We start from the raw sequence: 19606 nt of genomic DNA on the forward strand, positions 1-19606 counted from the left end.
TTGAATACAGATCCTCAGGAGTCCATCTATTGACAGGAATCTAAACGATTTTATGTCGCATCTCACATCCATTCAAATATTATTTAACTAGAGACGGTATTCGAATTTTAAATTCATAAATTTTATGGAAACATATTTAAATTTATTTATTTGGCGCTGTATGATATGTCTTTAACCGGCCGTCACAAATTAATACAAGACACAATATGCATTGTGTAGACAGCTGTAATTTAAGTATTTAAGCTCTTTGTTTTGCACAGCTCATCATTCTGATGTTTTATGTTGTATGTCAATATTGAATAATAGTGGTCTGAGTAGTTGCCTTGGCGCACTCTTCACTTGTATTTTTATAGGGATTTAGTTAATTAATAACAATTAAACTGTTCATTTAGCTATAAATTCAAGTGCTAGTCAAATAAATAAGGTTTATAAACTAATATTGAATGCATCGACCTTTAGAACTTGAATTCATTGTTTTTGCTTCGTGAACATGATGATCGTTATTATTGTCATATTCAGTAATTTTATCCAACATATTCACATTTTTCCCGTCATTAGGTTCGTTACCTACTATCCACCCTTAATTAATCTAGTATTTTTTTTTTTTTTTATTTATTTATTTTACACACAAAAACTTACGATTTTACTTAAATTTAAGTACAAACATAAACCCATTCGGATTTTATCGTGTACTACACTCATCGCATGTTATAAATAGCTAAGAGAAAACTAAAAATATACCATATGACATAATATCAGTACTTTAAACTAATTACAATATTACTTCAAAACATTTATTACAATTATTAACATCAAACAATTATTCTAAATTTTTACAAAATTTTTGATCGAAGCATATTATCGTTCGGTCTTACAATGACGTGCCTGTCGGAATTACATCTTGAAGAAACTTCAACATTTCAAAACAAAACTTCAACCTTTGTAACGTCCATGAATATGTATACCTAATATAGAATGTTCTCGTGTCACAGTGTTACCAAACTTCTCCGAAACGGCTTGATCGAATTTTATGACTTTTTGTTTATATTCAGCAGATCTGAGACGTAAACTCCTAAAATATTTTTATTGCAAATTTTTAATTAAATTAACAACGTGTATCGGGTCAACTAATCATCATACTTTTTTTTTGGAAATCACTAATTACCAATTATTACCAATAATAAAGACTCCGTTTAAATTTAATTCAAATTCAAGTTATATTATTGAATATTCGAGTTTTGGTTGTTATTCTGTCGGTACTCACAGCACTGACATGAGATTAACTGCGTATGGAAGCTGTCAATCATACTTCAGTTACGGCTTGCAATGGAATCATTCCAATAATTTTAACTAAGAAAACACATATATATTAAATATGAGATAATTTTCATGGAATAGTAACATCTCAATAATATTTATTTGAGAACTATGCAGGGGTAACGGACCCGCGGCACCTGTCTTCAAATATTTATTTTATATAATATCTCTCTGCAGCTATTAAGTTTGATATCAGTATAATTTGTAAACAAATAAAATATAATTGTCAACCTCGATATTAAATTATGGTATTATGGGATCGTTATACGAATGCATCATGCTGGGCTGAGATCACTCGAAATTATCGTCTGTTTTCTCGTTTGTAATAATTTATCGAGGTGTAGTCATGTGATAGGTGGTTCAACGATTGCTACATGCGGGTTACGCTTTTTGGCTTTTACAATGATTGAAAGTAAAATAAAACGAACATTACGAGGCGGTCTTTTCATTGTTGTCAAGTGAGGTAACGGTTACGTTAATCAGATTATTTATCATCGTAAAAAGTGGATCACCGGCGTATCATTATGCATGCAATGGGCGGGAGTCATCACCATGTCATGTCCGATATAAAAATACATATTTTTGAAGATATAATTATTTTGGTGTGTTACGGAAAAAATATCAGATTGAATTTTTACGATGCGCGCGCACATCGATACCCAAATTCGACACCCTGACGTTAGTTGGTCAACTAGACCATTTGTACCATACTTCAGCTATAATAAGCCTCTTGTAACTCTTATGTCCACTGAACTACATTCAATAGACTAGAATTAAAATAAATTTATGATATATTACATGTTGTAAAATAATAATATAATCATATCTTTCTAATTGTATTACAAATTCCTATACATCTTGTGGTTACACAAACTAAAGTACTGATTTTTATTTAATGGTGACTCTACGTTATTGTTATAATAAAATAAAACTTCCTCTGACAGTCAAAAGGTTGATCCCCCCTGAAAATGGTACGTTTGTTTTGTTCAGTTCGGCCGGACGTGAAGCCGTCAAAACATCAATGTTTGATATTTGGCAACAGCGGGCGAGCCTGCGACCGACAAGCGAATTAACTCTCGTAGATGGACACCATCACAATGTGGATCAGCGGAACGTGCATATCTCAGTTATAATATTTTGGATAATGCCTTATGGCCATTTCGCATTGAAGGGTTTACGATTTACAATTATTTGTTTGTAAGTGTCACATTTAAGGATGTGTATTGAACCATATTGTTCTACACTTAGATAATTAATGCGACTAGATAGAGTCCTTTGCTGTTGCACAATCGATAAAAATAGGCCGGGAATATTAGTTTAGTGTGCGTGACAAGCTACGTCTTACACTCACGATTTGTATGACACTATGTTGTGTTAGTGTGCGTGAATTGCTAGAAAATTATTTTTATCCACGTTTTCACAGTTTAGATATTGAAATCACTTACGCAAGACATAATATTTGAGTATTATTATGTGTTTAAGTACTATTTAACTGCTGACAGTATAATAATACTCAAAGAGAAAACATTCATATATAATAAGCATAAGTTATTGTCAATTATTTCTTTTATTTTGTACATATAATGGAACAATGGCTGAACGATGCGAAGAGATCGATGGCTGGTCCATTCGTCAACTCGTGAAGCACTGCTTGTGGTGCCAGGTCGGCCTGTTATAGTAAAAAGATTATTGTATATTTTGTTTAATGCGATTACAAATAATTATGACAGTAATCACGACCACCATGTTCACGAAACATCTTTACACAAACAACGAATTCAAGCTCTAAAGATTGATGCATCCAATATACCTATGATAATTTATATTTATACAGTTTGTTATTAATTACTTTTAAATAAAAATATATTATTTAAATCGCTTTAAACTTTGAATACGATTCATATATTGAATGCAGCACCTTACTGTAATATACATTATGAGTATTTGCGTTTGATAATTAGCCTCTCAAATATTAGGCTGGTCGTGTGCTCAAATCATTTCCGTCTTGTGACTGCTTGTGGACGATCTACAAACAAAGCTCTTTGGATTACTTACCAATAGCGAGGTTTTAATCAAGAGTGCTTACTGATACTTGAGTAGGATTACCGGTACTGGTATTGATTACATATGTCAACAAAATATCATCAGTTCATCATCTGTGCTGTGTGTGCATATCACGTAGGTCTGAGAATCGGCTAGCATCTATTTTTTATACACCAAACTTTTTTTTTTTCTTAATTTATATGGCGATACAACATTTGCCGGGTCAGTTAGTTGATAATATAAATAATACTCCACCATGTTCACATATGATCATCATTACAATGCGCGTCTCCTCTATAGTTTCATATGATCAAACTTCTCTTGAAAACAGTTACCTTACCAGTAGGAGGCTCCACTGCACTGGAAGCCGGCAAGATTTTGGGCACCACAACGGCGCCTATTTCTGTCGCGAAGCAGTAATGTGTAAGCATTATTAGCTAACAATAACGACGTCTAATTATAAATGGAGTTTATCTTTTTCTATTACAAAACTGTGTTTAGCTTGTATTTTACTATAACGTCGATAAGCACAACACACAAATGTACAGAACAATTACGGATTACGGAACGCAATTTTTGACAGCTGTGATCTATCTGTCATCGTATAATCTAAATCTTCCAAGAATATGATCTATCCGTTAGACACATCTTAGACAAGCTTCGACTCGTGTTTAAATTTAAGTAATGTCTAAAGATTCTTGAACGCTAAACAACAGAGAGACACAGATTTGTAATAGAACATTTTTAAAACAACTGTTCAACACAATATGTTTAACTTTTTTGTAGTAATACAGAAAATACCTAATGCGAATTGAATCCCACCACACTTCACAGCAGCCTAGCGAAACACTGTAAGAAAAAAGCGATTCACTCGAATATATGAAACGTGCAGTCATTGATAAATTGACAGATGACGGTTATAAACTTGTAAAAAAGGGAGATAGCCGAAATCCACTACATTTTAAGCAACTGTTCGCTATCAAACTTAGCCGGATTGTACCTACTTCGTCGCCAATCGCCATACTGTACTACTATTTCAAACTTATGTCATATCACTGCACTTTTCATACTAAACCTATTTTTCAATTTTTACTTAGGCATTCACGCCTCTTATTCCTTAGTATTTACATCCTCTTTGGCCAATAGCGACAAATGTTAATATTTTGTATTTGTTTATCCGCTGTCCGCGCGGAGGTCAGCTGGAGGACTTCACTCACATAATTATGTTCATTCGGATTATTTATTATAAGTCGATAGCGTTATCTTTTTGTATAGTTTAATGATTAAGGTCGTTCATGTGATTTTGACTCACTCTCTGATTTACAATTATTTGTCTTAAGTCTGTTTTATTATTTGCTTTATTTGGTCTCGTTTTCAATTTGGCAATAGCAATTTGCATTAATTATAGAGGTTGTTACCCATTTTATATATGTACAAATTATGTTAACATTAATTGGTTTCTTATTCAAAGTAGTATTCTAATAATAGTTATCATTTTAGACTAGCTACTTATATTTACAGTACACACCCATATTATATTTATCTATTCTTGTTACTAGCTTACAAAGACCTGACTTCGCTTTTGTTGATGCTAAAATGAAGACAACGTCAGAAAATTTTTACTACACTGTTCGTGGTTGGAATGGCTTTGTATTCCCATATTGTCTATCATAGCTGGTTTCTTTTTTATATAATTAATTACATCCTTATAATAATTGAAGTGGAATAGAATATCACCTTTATCTCAACCTTGAAACTTGGCTCTAAATAATAGTGAATTCTTTTTTCCAAATCGGGTGGTTAGTAATTTACGTAACTTCATAGGATTGATGTCACATTTTCGTTTTTACAATTATTTATAGACAACTCGTATAATAAATTTATATTAATCTTTCATTTTAAATATTTCGACAGAATGTTGAGTAAAGATTTTTATTAATACTGGTTGTATCTCTTCGAATCAGTATAGTGACCAGCGGAAGGCTTATTTGTACAGGATATCTGCTAGGTCCTCCTCCTCGCGTCGGTTTCCTCAGTGCTGAGGGTCGTGATCATCTCGACAGAGTACTTTGTTGCGTATTATTTGCCGCCATCTGCCCCTGTCGTAAGCAGAGTCTAAAGCGTCATGGACAGTGGTTTCAAGGGCAGTGCGAATCTGATCGGTCCATCGCATGGGGCACCTTTCTCTTGGTCTTATTCCGTCCACCTTCCCTGTTACCATCAGTCTCTCCAGGTTGTCCTCATCCCTTCTGGCGATGTGACCGAAGTATTCTAGGACCCTACGCAAGCAGATGGTAGAGAGCCTAGTCAAAATGCCCAGCCGTTTCAGGATCGACACATTAGTTCGGTGTGCTGTCCAAGCACCCCAACATCCTTCTCCAGCACCACATTTCAAAGGCATCGATTCGTTTTCGGTCGGCTTTCTTTAAAGTCCATGTTTCAGCGCCATATATGAAAATGGAAAACACCAGTTCGATCGCACAAGATTGGTCTTGGTTTTTATGCTCATATGATTGTGACATGGCGCATTTTGCCATGCCGATCCTATTGCGACTCTCTCTTGCGCAAGAACCATCGTTGCAGATTTCATAGCCCAGGTATTTGAATCTGTTGACCATTTCTAATTGTTGTGTTCCGGAGAGCTCCAACCTGCCAGACCGATCCACAACCATAACCTTAGTTTTAGACCTGGTTATAGCGAGACCCAGCTCAGCTAGTCTGCTAGGTATTCCACTGAAATTGTGGTGTCACTAAAAATTTTGAGTCAATCAAAAATCCTGATCCTGCATTGTCTTGCAGAGCGTCTACTTAAGATCAGCTGAACGTCATGCTTATATCGTCACTTTTTCTTAAAAAAAACCGTGTGGTGTCGTGGGACACCGGATAGGAACGAAGTTCCTTATTATAAAAATATTAATTTTTCTGATTTACTAAAAATAATTGCGCAGACACCACTGAATGCCACTGTCTACAATGAAAAAAAAGTGTGTGTATACTTATGTAAAATTATTTATTCGTCGTGCTATTCTACGTTTGTAGAAAGAACTATATTGTAAAAGTCGTGAAATAAATTATTGAATATTAACGAATACGGCTGTCTTGGCTTGAACCCTTTGCCTGTGCTAATAATGGACGAAGATACCAAAAAGATTTACTAATGTCGCAAACGTCAGAAATTTTCTGAAAACTTTTATTTTTAGATGTCGATGTGTCCGCGCAACGTGATAGTCAAAGAAATATATCTTCAATAACATAAAAAAGGTATACATAATGTACATGTTTTGATTTTATGACAATGTAATTTTGCAGTTATTAATATTTTCTATGAGAGATTTTATTGACGCACAGTTTGACAGTTCTGCTGGGAAACAATTTTCATTATAACGACAGGGAGCATATTTTACGAAATAATTCTTGGTGTTATGAAAAATTGAGAAATTCATAAAAACAGTATTTTATTTATTAAAAATTGAAATTTAGTTTAGTATGAAACGTGCAGTCATTTGAAATAAGTATATATATATAAATAGTGGCCACGAATTATAATCCGGCTAAGCTTGATACTCTATATATATAGGAACACTCACTTATATCGTAGTCCATTTTGGCTATCTCCGCTTTTTACAATATTATAGCCGTCATCTATCAATGACAGAACGTTTCATACAATCGAGTGAATCGATTCTTTCTTAGAGAGTTTCACTAGCCTTCTCGTCAGTGGCTTCATTATTACCTACGTTATAATTTAATATCGAATCGATCTCCTGGATGTCATTCTCCACCTCCAATCTGCCAACGACATCGACATTATATGAATCTCTAACTTTACGACCACGATTCTTCATTAACTTTTATCGTATTCATTACGTGCCGATGATCTTGGAAATCGTTACGTCATAGGACATTCAGAACAACAATGTTTTTTTACATTTGTAATTTAACGACACGAAACTTGAGTAGAATAATTTGTCAGATAAACGCGTAAATGTTGATAAGTAATAATGCTGGGTTCATTAATCCGTCGATATGAAAATATTCTGTTTAACTGCAGACTTCGTACCATCACATCTGCTTTTACGACTCGATTATATTAAAAGTTTGTGACGATCTGCATATCTCGTCGATCAAGAATGTCTGAATCACGTGAGATCGTATCGGAGTCGTTTCGTGGGATTGAAATTGGTTATATAAATGTAGTGCCTAAATCCTAAATGTAAATAAAATGATGTAATGCAATATCGTTAACGATGATTTGTATCGAACAATTAATATTCGGAGTTTTATATCAGTGATCGTCTGTAGGAATTAGTTGTCTATTTTATGTTTGGTTCTTAGTTTTTACTATCGAATAGTGTGTTGAGTATTTGAAGTAGAGTTGGTAGCTTAATGGTTTCTCTTTGGCTCGTGTTACATTCTCCTACTGTTTGGTATATTAATTTTATGACCAGTTTATTTGAATTTCGTAAAATATTAATAAATAAACCCGTTATATGAATATTCCTTTGAATTTGTGGAACTTATAGTTAAAAATGTAGGAGTACCACCAGTGGGAGGCTGCTTTGCACAGGATTCTGGCTAGATTATGGATACCACAACGGCGCCTATTTCTGCCGTGAAGCAATAATGTGCAAGCATTATAGTGTTTCGGTATGAAGAGCGCCGTAGCTAGTGAACTGGGCAAATGAGACTTAACATCTTATGTTTTAAGACGAGAACAGTTGTAGTGCCTCTTTGAAGTTTTGGGTCGTACAAGAATCCCGAGCGGCACTGCATTTTAAATTGGCTGGGCATATCCATTTTACCATCAGCTGAACGTCCAGCTCGTCTCGTCCCTTATTTTCATAAAAAAATATGGCGATATCTAATTAATTAATAGAAATAGCTTTAGATTAAATAAAGGATATTTTCTATACTTATTCTCGCCGGATTAAATTTACTTTAGATGTTTACCGCAAACATAATAGCAGAAAGTTGAAGATCTCTTACGAGCACTGAATAACATAAAGGATTACCTAAAAGCCTCCAGGGTTGGCGTCTCCTGGGAAAAATCACAATCTGGCGTCGTCACCTTCCATCAATAGATAAGTGTTAAGTGAACGGATCAAACGGTAATACATCACTGCCGGTGCGTCTCACCTGCGGGGTGCGCGGGGGTGCGGGGTCAGGGGGGTCCCGGTTGTGGACTGCCCCCAGCCAACAACATCATTTGTTATCTCATTCAATGTGTTTGAGAGACTCTGTTCATAAAACTGCACTTCACACCGTTTTGTCGATCACCGTCACTTAGCCGGTGAGGCCTAGTGTCACCATCCGTTCATACATTTATAGGACTTGTTGTAATAATCATTAGCTGTACGTACATTATCTAACTCAGATCATTCTCGGATTCAAGTTGATTGCGCGGGCTGTGTTGCAAATGAGTTTAAAATTTTAGGAGTTTGACAGGTTTGAGTATTCAGCTCCTAAATCGGATTAAAAACGAAGATGGTCTACCAACAGTTCAAATTACTGTCGACAATATAATACAAAGTTATCTCAATAAATACCAAACATCACATTCGCGTGCCTGTCAGGTCAGGTCCGGATTTAATGAATTCGTCGAAAAAAGCTGTGCAGCGAAAGGGAAAGGGAAGGAAGACCTTTCGCTTACATACGAGGCATCATACATCTATTTACGACATAAATCTAATGAATCATTTAAAATTCAAAAGAAAAAAAAATCACATAATACATCAAATCAATCTTTAATTTTAGGCTGAGTGAGAACAGATTTCACTAATTTGGGTTTTAATTTAATTATACTATTTCCTATTTTTAAAGATTTCTCTATTTTACACATTTCTGATGGTATTTGACAAAATTGTAAATGACTTTAAACTTTTTTTTAATTGATTGAACTCCTGTCTTTTACGTTAGTAAATATATTTAGAAACAAAAATTCAGATTAACTTCTATATAAACCAACAGCATGGCTACCCTAACATTCAACAGGGCTTGCGTTTCGCAAGTCACGCGGACAAAACCACGCGGAAATGTCTGCCTTGAGCCGCCCTTCAAGTGTTCCTTATTGATCTAACTGCTCAATGTGGTTGTAAATAGTCCCTTTTTAATCTTTCTAAATGTTAAGTAATATTAAAATAGCGAAAGAAGAATTATTAGTTTTATATTTTGTAATTTACACATGATTCTGTTAATTATAGTCCATGTTAACTGCGACACCGTCACATATTTCTCAATAGTGATACATTTAAATAAAATATTAAAGGATTAAAAAGGCGTGTTATTGTTACTGTGTTTTTAAATAAGATTTTTGCAAGAAAGTTACATTTTATATTTTCATTTTAGTTAACCCGACGTTTCAAGTCCTTTCCAGATCTCGTTTTCAGGGGGACGGTGTTTAACGCAAACATCTAATGTAAAACCGTTACAATTACACGCGTTTTAATCCTTAAAAAGTGTTTAATTAAATGTGTAACACTCGCGTTAATCAAAGAAGATTCTAATAGTAAAACATATGGTATAATGTACGTACCTTTAAAAGGCTCAAAACGCTCCTGTAATTCCTCTAGTGTGGCGAGAGAGTGGGTGGTTCGTATTGTTTATACCAGATGACTCTTACCGTTTGTCCTCATATTCCACGCAGTGCCCGTGCGATAATATCCTAAATATATATCATATGTTGTGTGTTTTGTCCTGTACATCCATGTCGTCAATATAGACGGACAAGCGCTCTCTTCTGTTGACAGTACTCGCCCACTGCTGCTATGGAAGTGAATGATCACAACGATACGTCGATGCTATCACGGATAGAGCGCACGATGTCCACGATTGCGGTTGCTCACATCATCTCTTTGACTTCGATATCAAACAATTGATGCTAAGCACCATATGGCTCCTCTCTGTAGTTCCATGAACCATGCTATCCTGTTTTCTTTTCTCAATTCACGACTAGGTACAGTTTATATATCAGAAGACGATTTCGTCTCATTGCTAATACATCTAATGAAAATATGACCTATGTCGGAAATTAGTTAAATAATCTGCGTAAGCACATTACCACCAACCTACAAATTGAAGATTATCTTATGTCCTATTTCTGTTCCGGTTCCCGTTTTCGATCCCCTTCCCACCATATTATATGAATCTTATTTCGAGAAAGATTGCAACAGCAAACTAATCCTACTATTGGTATAGTTATAGCTCATCGACGCGAATTTCAGTTTTTCACAAATCCCGCGAGAACCATGGATCAATCCAGGATAAAATGTAGCCTATGTCGTTTCCCAAACTCGAGTCTATCGCTGTACCAATTTTCTTAAACATCGGTTCAGTAGCTCCGGCGTAAAAGCGTAACAAACAACCTTACATTTATAATAGTCGTAGGGTTATGTATTTATGCTTTCACCCTATATTTGTGACGTCTATGTCTCGTCCATCACCAGCATCACGATCGGCTCGACGCAGGTGGACCGCGGCACAATGACACGCGCCGACAAAGCGATCGTCTGTCTGTACAGCTATCAGTTGTAATTGTGAGATTTATACGGAAAGTCATTGTGAACGAAACCGTAATCGATAGAAACAAATTCGTCTTTTGTGATCGGTCAGCGGCCACGAGCTCTCTAATTAAATCCAACGGTATAAGTTCCAGTTTGGCTCAAGTGCGCATTGTCCGATTGTCTTAGATAATCTGTAGTGGCGTCGGCCGCGTGATTTGATAAGACCTCTCGTTTACGTGATCCCGACGTAATCTCTCTGCTCGTGCGAAACTAATGTTTGGAGAGCTCTTCAACCGGAGCGCCGCCGCCGAGCGAGTCACTCCATCCTTCATTACGATGCTATATTTGTACTCTTTTGTAGATTTCTTTCTTTTTAATGAAATTACGTCGGAGTGGGTCACGCTGTGCTCCAATCAAATCGGAAACAATCGTATATGATAACACATACATATAATTGACAATAAGAGTTTGCACAAAATAATTTGGAAACAAAATTTATGAACGATGCGGGACTCGAGCCCGTGCCCTCAGGCGTTACGAGCGAGCGCTGTTACACTGAGCATATATATATATATGCTTATATATATATGTAAGAAAATAAGTGTTAGTAAAGAGTGAAATATACATAATATAAATATAGCTTAAGGCTTTTAATTTCCAAAGGATCTTGCCCCATTGAAAGCCCTCGCACAGGTGTGCACATATCATTCAGTTTCATGTCTTTCGGTGCAAGACTTCTTGGTGGATCGTATTAAAAAAATAGTATTCTACCTAACAGTGATTCAAATTTTGTAAAAAAAATACGTAAAGAACCATTGTTTTCAGTAGTTCGTTCCTGTTGAAAGAGTAACAGTGGATTCTATACATTAGAATGTTCAAATTCTCAAATGTTCAAAATACCTACACGGCATAAAAATAGTCGTTTGAGATATCGTTAATTCTAGTTAAGTTTCAACTACCGCCAGTAAGAAGTAATTACCATCCGGGTGTGGATCAGACAACAGAAATCATCAAAAATCATTGCCACCTCTACCTGTCTCGTTAGGACACGGTAAGATTCAGGTATTGTCTTACGGCCGTTTCCAATATGCTATCTGATAGATAAATTACTACCTTCTAAATTCAAATTCAAATATTTTTATTCAAAATAGGATTTGAAATCACTTATTGAAAGTAAAAAAAAAACTACCACCCATTCCAAAATGAATGCCTCAGGCCTGAGAAGAATGGGCGCAACAAACTCAGTGGGCTTTTTTTTCATCAAATATATGTTTTACAATTAAAGTAACATTAACAAAGTAACATTGTACAATTAAACTTATTATTTAATAGCCTGAGGGCGGTCGCTCCATTCCCAATCTCTGGTATCATTAAGAAAGTCATTTATATTATAGTAACCACACAAACGTTTTTTAACAATTCTTTTGAATAACGTAATACTTTTGTTTTGAACATTTTCTGGGATCTTGTTGTAAAAGCATATACATCGCACCACAAAAGACTTACTAACTCGACTTAGCCGAGTAGTAGGCATCATCAGTTTATGTCTGTTCCTGGTGTTAACATTATGGTTATGAAGTTTTTGGCAATTTCACTTATGTGCCTATGAACATACATTACATTATCAAGAATATATAGAGAAGCAACAGTCAAGATGTTAATTTCTTTGAATTTTGCTCTCAATGATGCTCTAGGACCTAGGTTATAAATAGCGCAAAACTACTCTTACTGACAGCGCAAAACTACTTCTACTGACAGTAATTAGCTGTCAATAATCAGCTATAATAAGAAGCTGTCCCAGTATACCCGATAAGTCATTCTTATCGCATTATATTGGGACGCGTGAATTACAATTTCCATACAAACTTCTATCGCTGGTAAGCCATACGTCGTCCCATTGACACACAGCATGTACGGATAAAGTGAGTTACCGTCGATAAGTTTATTGGGACAGAAAAGTCGTCGATTGTTACGATTTTTATCTCAAATAGGTCACAACCGGAGAGAGAATCGCCATTAAACTTACTGCTCCGACATCGAGGCACGACACCCGGAAATGTTCCCTTCGCAATACGCAACAGTTTTAGAATTCGACAGGAATTACGTAATATTCGTGGGCGGGCATTTAATATTAGTCTGCGGGTCATACTTCGACCTGACGCCGGAGGTTGAACAGCCTTCATCTAATCTTTAAGAAGGGAACCCTTAAGATCTAGTCTTAATTGTTACGTTAAGTGTAAATTTACTGAAAAGGTTTATACAAAAGCCCACTATGATATTTGATAAAAATAATAAATCCTACTTAAAACTATTTTAAAAATGAAAAGTTAATCCGACATGTTTATTAATTGCATTAATTATCGGTTTAATCCCTGAATTTTTTGATGGGGATACATTAATTGAGGAGGAGATTGATTTAACTTGAAATTTTATATTAACGTGTTTAATATGTTGAATCTTAATTTAGGTTGTATGTGCCCAACACTAGCGACCGCGGGACAACACTTGCATTTTGAGTATTCGTTGGTTTATATAGGGTGACCACACTATCAAACCGAACTTTTAATGTTAAATTATAAAAATCAGAAAATTATATTACATATATTGAAAACATACATTATTTGCATTGAAGGTTAATTATAAATATATATTTGTTAAACTCAAACAGCTGTTTTCATTATACCCTCCAAAAACTATCGCAAGTCTTGTTGGGTTGTTGTTTTTTTTATGAAAATAAGGGTCGAGTCGAGCAGGATGTTCAGTTGATGGTAATTGATAAGATGGTAAGTGATTAAAAAAACCAGTAGAATTGTATGTTGATTCTACACATAAATAAACAATAGCAGAAGGTGAAAATGATGATTAAAAATATAATTAACAGAAAATAATAGTTAACGAAGAGAAACAGACTCCACATCTATCGAGCTAACATGCTGTGTTACCTGCAGATAATTATTTTATCAAATTAAAATATCATAGCGCACATTAATATCCAATCCTTGTTGCATAGTTTCGTTTAAAATCTCAGTAAATACTGATGAACCCACGTTGTACCACATGTCCTATTTAAATCGAAATGATTTATACATACACACGACACACATTCATTTGGTATAAATAACTGCAAGTTTTATTGCTGCGCTTTTGAAACATCCTCATTATTTGAATCTTATAATTAGTGTTGTTGTATATAATATAAAATATATTGTACTTATAAATATTCTATACACACTTGTGATGGAGCAATGGTGGTTTATAACCCTTATTAGTTCACTTTTATTCTAAAATGTACATATTATATTATTTAAAAAAAAAATAGCGTGTAGAGTATTAAATTTTAGCATAATTGCCGAACTCTTTTGTCACCAAATTGTTGCACACTAGTGTTTTTGAAGTTCTAATGTTATGTACATTAGAATTTTGTGTATTCAAGTGTGAATTCAAGAATTGTAACTAGAAATAAGGATTGATATATATTTTATAATCAATAAAACTTTTTATTTATAAATAACGACTCCTTACATTAACCATATACATAAAATTTACCTAATAACCTCAGCTTTTCTCAAGATAAACAATTTCAATATTAAATAGTTCATTTTAGATTAGTTTAAGTTATCATTTCTGTCGAGATGCACGCGTTTTTTAAAATATGTGGTTACCTTATTTGACCGTATCCCCTTAAAATCGATATTTTTAAAAACGTTTATTTACAACCCTTCTATAACCTGATCGATCGAATTAAGTTTCAATTGTACCTTCTAATTTAGACGAAAGAACATTCTATTATAATAGTCTTTTAATCTACTTTATTATTTAAGGCAACATCTAGTACACAAATAAAATTTGAACACAAAATTTTTATGAGCGATGCGGGACTCGAATTCGCGGCCTCTCGAGTTCCGTGCTAGCGCACTTCCAACTGTGCCAACTTTTCGAGTGACGTATCGTTGATAAAATCTTGTATGCTTTGTTCAACTCTCAGGTTGTGGCTTCGTCTACAGCATCTACTTTACAGTTAGGGCCGCACATTGGTTTTCTAGCAAAGTAGGCACTGTGGATGTGACTTGTCGTAGTTGAGCTTTGGAATAAGCAAAGATTGCTTACCGTAGGTATTCTACATTGAGCGTAAGGAAACATTTTATAAGTGGGTGTAGAATAGAAGTTTGGTAATAAAATAACGGAACCAAATTAAACTAAATCAACTTGAACACTAGTGCTATATTTGTTTAGGCTTATAACGAGGTAGGCACTGCCTAATTGCCTATATCATAAGCACGCCCGTGTTTACAGTTGATAACCTGCTCAACCCCAATATTTGCATATTCGGAAATTGACTTCAGATGTCGCTCTCGCAAAAACATTTAGTACGTTATAAAAATTTATTGAATTAGGCGTTACTTTGCGGAAATCCATAATTATACAAATGATTTAAGTTTTCTTTAGCGTTAATTCCGCCAATATTTGTTTTTAAAACAATTCAACACGTGTTTCGCCTCTACACGAGGCATCCTAAGGACGTGTTGTCTCGCCAAAATCTGGCACGAGACTCATTTTGAGTCTTTGTCATTTGTGGAATTAACACTAAAGAAAACTTAAATCATTTGTATCTAGTACGTTAGCTTGTCACACAGCCTCCATGTTGCACTACTGTAACGATATGGCTCAGTCGTACGATGGGCGGCGCGTCGCAGTATTTTAATTAACAAACCCTTACAGCGGTATCATTGATTATTATTAAACATCGCAGGTAATATTGAACAGAAGATGAATGCCAGTCTTACGAAAATTTACAACTGAGCATTCTTTATACAGTTCCAATAAGCTATAACTCATGGTTGACGTGCGCGAAGAGGTGTGCGCGGGGGAGCGGGGGAGGGGAGGTAATTATACACAAACCGATGAATATTGATGCTTGAATTGTTTTGAAAAGTTGTACAAAATGTGTTTCACACTTATTATTATTTATTTATATTATTAATCATTTACAGAAAGAATCTTAAAAGCTAACATAGTCCCGCAAAACTGTTTGGACAGTTTGACTGCAGGATCAAGTCTCTTGTAATACATTAATGCTTATTAGAACATTGATTTTATATAAGTGTAATTAACAAATATTGATAAAAAATATAATAAAAAAATCTAATTTTAATTTTAAGGCAGTGTTGACAATAAATATTTTCTTAAGTTTAGTTTTAGTAAACTTTCTTTTACTGGTTTCTAGTCGGATGTCCTCAGGCAAGCTGTTATACAACTTATACTACGATGTCGTAAAAAAATTATTCAGACAATGTTTGTAAATTCGGGAGTTATTAGTGAAGTCCTTTGTCATGAAATAAAATGAGACTAGAGACTGTTTGTATAGAACGTCATTGATATAGGTGTAGAACTTAGATAATATATACGTCTAGCGGTCGTTTTCAATAACGTATCTCTAGTAATGGATATATTGCTATTACCGTTTAATGACAAGATCTTATCTATCCACAGCTATGTCCAAATTACTTATATTATTAGTTACAGTCCAATGCTATCTGTCGATAGGTTATTAAAATGTAAGTGAGCGTTAAAGGATAGATTTGCCTACCTCTAGTAAGTTAAACTGTTGCTCTCTTGCTGCTAGACAACCGATAAAAACAGGCCAGAAATATTAGTTTGGTGTGCGTGACAAGCTACGTCTTACACTCGCGATTTTTATGACACTTTGTGTTAGTGTGTGTGAATGCCTGAAAATAGAGGTTAGATCTAAACTCAATTTTTTTTTGACGTTTTTACAGCTGTCATATTCTATCTATTATCTCTATCTTATACGTCTATAAATGATCTAAGGGTAAGAAATGTTCTTTTATATTAAGTTTATTTATTTGTTACTTCTCTAGATTTCAGTAATAAATACTATTTTAATTTATTTAACTATTTGTAAATAATGATACATGACACCTTTCATATTTGACTGTCAGTGAGACGGGCGCAGTTATATGTTGATCAGGCTCGTGTCTTACACATATTTCTTAACTAAAGGTTTCTACTCAACCAAAAAGTTGGAAGTACAATACTATAGAAATTTACATAGTTTATTGCGCTTGCAATAATATTAAATGTACGATTATTTGAATGAAAACGAATTAAAAAAGCTGGCGAAATTGGACCTAATTTCAGAAAAACGTTCCAAACCACAATCATGTCGAAATTGAGTTAAGAACACAAAACTGGTCACGTGATTCATATTAACGGACTGACAAAAAATGGCAGCCCTAATGTCACTCTTTAAATGACATCATGACTTAATAGCCCAACCCAAATGAATGGAATACACTAATATTTATTAAACTTTAAACACGAATCCCTCAAAATGTGATGTTTGTGGCTCCCAAGCCACACACAAAACGTTCCAACGTTTTTCAGGAACTACATCCAACTATCGTAAAAAATTACGGGGTGACCGCAGATATTTGACAGACACTTTACTATTTTTTAACTTCAATTGTATTCAGTTATGCTACCAACCCCGCTGACTTTCTTATGAACAAACTATTACTTTTACTTTATAATTTGTTTTAATGTTTCGTTACTTTGTCACTAAAGATGCTTTAAAAATTATTTAAGACTTGAAATCGCCACAATACTTAACCCAGTTTTAATCCATAAAATGCCTTATATGGTAATAAAGATTTAAGAACCAATCAGCTATTCTTTAAGTGGAAACTAACTGTTGATGACGTTTTTATGATTTATCCGAGAACTGCGAGAATCGTTAATCGCCGTGGCGCCAATTTTACTCGATTAATGGATTATATAAACATCGATCTGTGTCTTCACGCGTGGTTTCGTTTTCAATAATATTTAATACTAGCTGATGCCCGAGTCTTCGTACGTGTAGATAAAGGGTTTTTTAAATTTTCAAGTTTGGAATTGAAAATTATCCTATTTCGGTTCCGGTTCCCGTTTTCGCTCCCCTTCCCAACATATTATATGTATCTTGAACTCTAAACTAAACTGAAGTCGACTGCTTGACCGTCACTCGTTCTAATAATGGGTCTTCTTACACTAACTTATAAGGCATGAGAACTTGATACTGAAATACAAACTTATTTGAAATTCTGTTACAATTGTTTGATATATTTAAGTGTTCGCTATTCTAAATTAGATGCTCTGATAGGTATTATTAGTATTATCTTGCCATAAATACTGAAACCAAGAAAAAAAAATACCTACATGATATATTTTGCGATATTAAAATGGAGTGGGGTGATAAAGAGAATTGCTGTGATTGCATTACACAAAGTAGGTATGGAGCCAAATACAATTTTTAAACTCTACATTCGCTTGATATTAGGAAAATGCTTGTGTACCGGGCTTTTAATAGGTACAACGAGACCTCCTCTGTTTGAGAAAAAGATCTGGCGGTCTACGTAGAGTTCATACGAAAGAGGTGGTCAAAGCAGTAAGGTAAAGAATTCGAAGAAATCCTGTATGAAAGCAAAAGATTTTTATTGCGGGAGAGGAAGATAGCACCTAGAATCATGTCGCGTATTTTAAAAGATGACTCAGGACTTGCAGCCTATACGAGACGTACTGATTATTTCTTCACTGATTATTTTGAAAAAGAATAGGGTAAAATCGAAACAACTACTGAAGCGGTACGCAAGGGAGGTCACAGAAAATTTTTGTTTACGGATGAGATTTTTGTTACAATCAAGCAACATTTTAACAAACAAAATGACCGCATTTATACTTAAAGCTCTAAGGAAGCTTCCCAATTAGTCGACAGAATGCAACGTGGGCACTATTCGACTTCAATGATGGTTTGGTGGGGTATTAGCTATGAAGGTGTGACTGAGCCATACTTTTCTGAAAAAGGTTCAAAACATCGGCACAAAGATATCAAGATACCATTCTTGAGAATGTAGACAGGCCCCTTACCGGTCAATAAACGGTAATAATCCAAGAATGGTCCTTCCAGCAAGACTCGGCCGGCGCCGCGTCATATAGCTCGGTCTACGCAGTCTCGGTTGGAAACGAACGTTTCGGACTTCATCAGAGCTGAAGACTGGCCGTCGTCTAGTCCCGATCTTAATCCGTTGGATTGTGATTTTTGGTCAGTTCTAGAGAGTACTGCTTGCTCTAATCGCCATAATATTGTAGTCCCAAAAACAATCCGTACGATTGGCAATGAAGAATTTTCGCATGGAAAGAGTGCGTGCTTCTATTGATAACTGGCCTCAACGTTTAAAGGACTGTATTGCAGCCAATGGAGACCACTTCGAATAAGATTTTTTTATTTTTAATTGTTTTATATTTAAGTAATAAACAAACACACTGTAAAAGTAATAAATGTTATTTGCAATAGTTTTTTTTTGTTTCTTTCAATATTTTTGGCAAGACTAGGCATATATGTATACACCTCTAAATTCTCTGTGGTGTGTTGCTCGTTTGGGTTGTACATCAAATTTTTTACATAATAAATATTTATATTAAAACAACAAACATTATTATAATTTCTATTGTTTTTAAGATATAAGTTCTAACATAAATAAATAAAAATTATGTGATACTTATAGTTGAATGTATTTTTTGCAGATAAGTCACGTGCAAAGTGCGATGGAATGAAATCTGAATCAATGTAAGCCTACTATATATTATATTTATATTCTTTAACATAGTTTTTGTCTACGTATATTACGAAATTTCATTTCAGACAATTTGTCCACTATCACAATTAGATTACCACCTTATTGACCGGTTAG

The 19606-nt window shown here is 34.6% G+C and overlaps 1 protein-coding gene across 1 annotated transcript in view; it reads left to right on the plus strand.

Moving 5' to 3' along the window:
• The window catches only part of LOC126974910 (protein tiptop), a 316441-nt gene that overhangs the window by 27204 nt on the left and 269631 nt on the right, over nt 1–19606 (plus strand). Inside the window, exon 2 of the mRNA XM_050822640.1 lies at nt 19440–19482. The gene's annotated coding sequence lies outside the window, so the exon portion shown is untranslated. The remainder of the gene's footprint in view (nt 1–19439; nt 19483–19606) is intronic.

This window comes from Leptidea sinapis, chromosome 34 (genome assembly GCF_905404315.1).
Source record: "Leptidea sinapis chromosome 34, ilLepSina1.1, whole genome shotgun sequence".
In the NCBI taxonomy this organism is placed as follows: Eukaryota; Metazoa; Arthropoda; class Insecta; order Lepidoptera; family Pieridae; genus Leptidea; species Leptidea sinapis.